At 32.2% G+C, this 5,589-nt stretch overlaps 1 pseudogene; it reads right to left on the bottom strand.

Moving 5' to 3' along the window:
* Positions 1 to 4,444: 4,444 nt before the first annotated feature.
* On the bottom strand, positions 4,445 to 4,928 carry LOC100019599 (ubiquitin-40S ribosomal protein S27a-like; annotated as a pseudogene).
* Between the last annotated feature and the right edge of the window lie 661 nt (positions 4,929 to 5,589).

Raw genomic sequence — 5,589 nt, 5'->3', positions numbered from 1 at the left:
TTTAGTCTTCTGTGACTCAGAGACATTAAATTTTATTAACCTTCAAGGGAAAATTAAATTAAATTAGATTGACTTTAGAGTTAATTTTCTTTTTCATAGTATTCCTTAAAAATAATAAGTCATTCATAGTGATTAACATGACTATTTCCCCCCATTAATTGAATTCAATTTATTTATTTGAGGCCTTTCTTTTTATGTTTGCAAAGGATATAGTAGGTATATAGTAGGTGCATAGTAAATGCTAGTTCACTAATTGATTGATTAAGTTGAAAGTTAATTATTTTTCACTTGTTCAATTAAGTAACTTTATGGTATGATGACAGCTCACTCTGACATCCTTGAGAGTAAATATAAAGAAGCAGAGAAGAAGGAAGGGTTTATTTTTCTTTTTTTTCATCCCCTTCCCAATAAGTTTTTTTTTTAAATGAATGGTAAAATGTCTCATTTACCTAATCACCAGGGGTCCTCTGATATAGTTCAGTTGTATTCTCATTTACACACATTATTTCATCCTGAGTTGCAGTACAAATACTTCTTCAATTATTTTTTTTCCTTTTTCTTATTTTTATAGAGTTCTGATGGCTCTAAATTTCAGTCTCTTCTTGATGATAACTATGTCTTTCATAGTTTGTAACTTTTAGTAAAATCATATAGAGACTTCCTATTGACATCCTATGATCCCTACATAAATGATTTCCTTTACAATAATTCTAACAATTGGTCACCCAGCTTTTACTTAAAGAATTTTAAAAAGATAAATAATATATTACCTCCTGAGACAGCACATTCTACTTTATTGTTCTTGAATTATTAAATCTTTTCCTTATATCATACTAAATTTAGCTATTTGAAATTTCCAGCCATCGCCCCTAATACTGTTGTCCCAACCATAGCAGGAGTTTTACTTTTCCTATTTGGCAGCTTTAAAAATACTGGGAAACAATACTCATATCTTTTTCTGGGGGGAATATATATATAGATATATAGATATAGATATAGATATAGATATATAGATATATAGATATAGATAGATATAGATAGATATAGATAGATAGATAGATAGATAGATAGATAGATATCGACATGGATATAGATATAGATATAGAGATATATAAAATCTTCCCCTGGTTTCTGATCCCAACTCTTCAAACTGCTTCTCTTATGGTATAGGCCAGTGATGGTGATCCTTTTATAAACTGTGTGTCGTGCCCCTTCTGCCCTTTCCTGAGATGGGGGAGGAAGAAAGTGCTCCCTAAGAAAAAAAATCTCAATGTAGTCTAAAATTATAATACCTTGTTGGGTATACATATAATACTATTGACATTTGCTTTTAATTGAATTCTCTAGTCATACTTTTCTTAAATAAACATTTCTGAACATTCATTATTTTATATTTTTGCCTTTTTAATTATATAATTATTAACCACCCTCACCACCAAAAAATAATTAACTAAAAATGCACAAAACTGCAAACTCCACATTTTTTTTTACTATTTGGTTAAAACATGTAAATTATATATTCTTATGAATATAAACATCCTCTGCTTTTGAGTTTCTTTTGGATTTGTTTTGTTAGGATACTTTTCTCTTGATTTTGTGGTGGTTGTTTTTAATGTAATCACATGTATTATTCTTATTCTCTTTTCATCATATATTTCCCCAATTTTCTTTGTGTTTCACATGTGTCATTTTTCCAAAACATAACACAATCATTATATTCAAATATGAGTCTATGCAGCAATTTCTCCCTTTTATTTCATTTGTGTTTTTCCCAGTTATTTTCTCATAATAAATAAAAATGGCATGAATATTTTCACATATATTCAGTTTACCCTCTCAACACTTAGGGCTTAACCCTAGTAATAGGTTCTCTAGGTCAATGATCATAAACGACTTTCCAGCTCTTAATATGGAATTCCATCTTAACATATATATGTATAGATATATATATTACATATGTAATATAAAATATAAACAGCTTTTCAAATAATGTTACATAGGTGTGTTTCTTCATGTTCCTATCAACATTTAATTTTATCATTTTAGTTTGTCTGTTTTTTAGTTAATGTATATTATTAGGATCATATTTTGCTATATTTATCCTTAGGCAGCAGACACAGTCTGTTGACAGGACCATACTTTTCTTTTCCAAAACCAGATCTTCCAGCTTGATCATGCACAGTGGAACTTTTGTTCCAGTGCCCAACTCCTCAGCAATACAGAATTAGTTCCATAGTATGATGAATTTTAAGGTAAGACCTTTTCAGAGTATGCTCTCTTTAAATCATTATTGTTCCATTAGAAGCTATGTTTTGATTACGTGATTGCACAGGTTTCAGTCTACCACTAGCTTCATGAAGGTGTATGGGGTTTCTCCAGATATTTATCCAATTTATTTTATGTAAGGTTCTATTCATCTTCTTAACTTCTGTCTAATTTTTTAATTATATATGTCTATATTTGAGAAAGAAAAATTCAATTCTGCCCACAATTATTGTTTTTATCTATTCCCATCCGTGTCTCATTTAGTATATCTTTTAAAAATCTCAATGCTATAAAAGCTTGTGCATGTAGTTCCAATATTGATATTTCATTATTCATAGTATTCTAACCTCCAAAATAGTATTGTTACCCTGTCAACTCCTTCCAATTATATCCCCAACTCTCTTGGAGATCATGATTGCTAACCCTCATTTCTCTGGATCAACTGAGTTATAACATATTCTATTCGAGTCCCTCAGCTTCACTCTGTTTGTTTCTCATTTTCAATGTGTTTCTTGTAAAAAACACATTAAATTTGATCTCATTAAATTCTTTTCAATGTTATAGCCTGTCAAAATTTCTTAATCCTGATATTTCTATTCAAGCTGTGATCTGACTTATGGGTCTTTTAAAAGTGCTGGTGAGTAGCAGGGTGCATGAATTTTATTACCCCATGATTAATTAAAAAGCATTAAAATTCATGCATGGCACAGCTAGTTGGAAACTAGATAGGCTATATTGGGCATGAAGCCATGAAGATCTGAGTTCAGATCTGGCCTCAGACACTTTCTATCTGGTTGAGACTGAGCAAACCACTTAATTCAATTTGCCTTGATTTCCTCATTTGTAAAATGAACTGGGGTAGAAAATGGCAAACTAGTTCAATAAATTTGCTTAGATAACACAAGATAGGGTCGTTATGAGTTAGACATAACTGAAACAACTGAATTAAACAACAGCAACAATAAAATTAATGTATAATCAGGTTATTCCATTAAATTATTACTCTGTGAATGGCACTGTTCTATGTATTAACTTAATCAGTAAAATAAAAAAGTATTAGCTGCTAGTCTTTCTCACAATCCTAGATCACCTAATGCAGAGAGAGTCATGAGGAAAAAAAGAAGAGAAGTGCTTCTGGGACAAGATATTCTGCATTTTTTATCATATGGGTGGAAGCAGGTTTTTAAATTATATTTTATTCATTTTTCCATTAGTTTCATGTTTGAAATTTGCTTTAAATCTGCCCATGCAGTAAAATAATTTTCTTTTGATTTTTGTTTCCAAGGGCAAAGATCTTGTTCACATATAGTATGGGCATCATGTAATAATGTGTGTGAGAGAAAGGACCATCTTCCCTTCCACTTTGGTTCTGAAGCTATGAGAAACAGTCTTGATGTTTTAGTCTTATTTCACTTGTTCTCTACAGATCTACATGCAGGGAGTAGCATCCCAGACCTTAGAAGTTAGGTACTGGGGAACTTAAATACAAGAATTCTAGCCCAGATATTACTGTCAAACCAATGTGGTAATGGTAAGAATCTACTGTCCAAGACCATAGAACTGGGGTGTATATTTGGATTTGGAACTTGGTGGGACTATTCTATATAACTGAGTCAAGTTATATATCTAATTTACCACCTCATCCCAGAGACTTAAGCAGAGCAATAAAGGGATAGGACTCTAAGATGTTGGATGGGATGTTTAATTGTTTGGTCTTGCTATATCTATGAAGTAAATATTTGTAAAACATCATCTGACTGTTAAGTGGTTGGATGGCACTGAAGTGCCTGGGCACCTAATATTAGAGGAATAAAATCAGTAAAGACTTAAGTCCAATGGTAAAGATGAGCTATCTCCCTAAAATCATGAGTGCTATTGATACCTAGGGGAAGGAGAAATATAACATAGTTGGCTTTAAGGAAAAGGGAATCAGAGTACTCATTGTTATATAGATATTAAATATATACAAATGCCAGATTCCCTGTTGAACTCTGAGTACATTAAAGCCAACTGGTTCATTTATCAAATACATATATTAACACAATATTTGTATAGTGCTAAGCTCAATATCAGACACATGGTAGGTCCTTAATAAATATTTGTTCCCTTTCTCTTACCCCTGAAATTCTATGTAATCAGATAATTAATCAATAAGTATTTATTTTTTAATAATTGTTTTTATTAACACATATACATCTACTTGTCTTCTGGCTTGTTGAAGCAGTAGGTTAGACTACACTTGCTACAATAATGTCTGTCAAAATGGCTAGCCATAAAGACCCCAGCACCACATTCATCAGAAGGACACTCTTGTCTAAGGTGGCTAATCTTACCATTCTCATCAACCTTATAGTACTTCAGAACAGCAAGCTTAACCTTCTTTCTCTTATGCTTGTTCTTTCTGGGAGTGGTGTAAGACTTCTTTCCCTTCTTGGCACCACCCTGAAGCCTCAGAACAAGATGAAGAGTATACTCCTTCTGAATGTTGTAGTCAGATAAAGTATGCCCATCTTCCAACTGCTTGCCAGCAAAAATCAATCTTTGTTGATCAGGAGGAATACTTCCTTATCTTGTATCTTGGCCTTGACATTTTCAATAGTATCGGAGGGTTCGAACCCAAGAGTGGTGGTCTTCCCCGTGAAAGTCTTCACGAAAATCTGCATCAAAACACTGGGTCCACCCACTGATGGTGGATCTGAAAGAAAGACCTCTCCAACGACTCCTCAATAAGTATTTATTAAGTACTCTATGTTCCAAGTTCTGTGTTAAATGCTACACAGATACAAAAAGGGAATAAACAGTGTTGTTCTTTAAGGACTCTACAGGTAATAGAGGAGGAAATATGAATGTGGAAGAAACACATAGATTACATAGAATGAAACTTTATTGGGGAAATAGTCCCTCTGCATAGGGATTTTAAATTTTTATTAAGTGACAAAAATGTAAACACAAATGGACAGAGTGTTAATTTGAGAGTAATAGGAACTAAGCAAATTATTGCCGTGACTTTCTCTGAGACTTTGTAAAGGTCATATAACTTTGCCAGTTCCCTGTTTTATCATCTGTGAATTTAGGAAATTTAATTATATGATTTTAAAAATTCTTTCAGTTTGAAATCTCTGATACTTCAGAATACCAGAAGGAATAAAGTGGAGGGCTAGCTCTGATTTGAAATATATTAAAATTTTTACTTTTGCTGATTTGACTGTTCTATCATTTGGATATTTGTTGTATATATGAGCATATATATATGCATATACATAATTACACATGAATATGTATATGCATACACACATATATGCCATTCAGTTATGGAGGATGCAG

The sequence above is a fragment of the Monodelphis domestica genome, chromosome 1 (assembly GCF_027887165.1).
Source record: "Monodelphis domestica isolate mMonDom1 chromosome 1, mMonDom1.pri, whole genome shotgun sequence".
In the NCBI taxonomy this organism is placed as follows: Eukaryota; Metazoa; Chordata; class Mammalia; order Didelphimorphia; family Didelphidae; genus Monodelphis; species Monodelphis domestica.
This window is presented reverse-complemented; position numbering and strand designations above follow the sequence as displayed.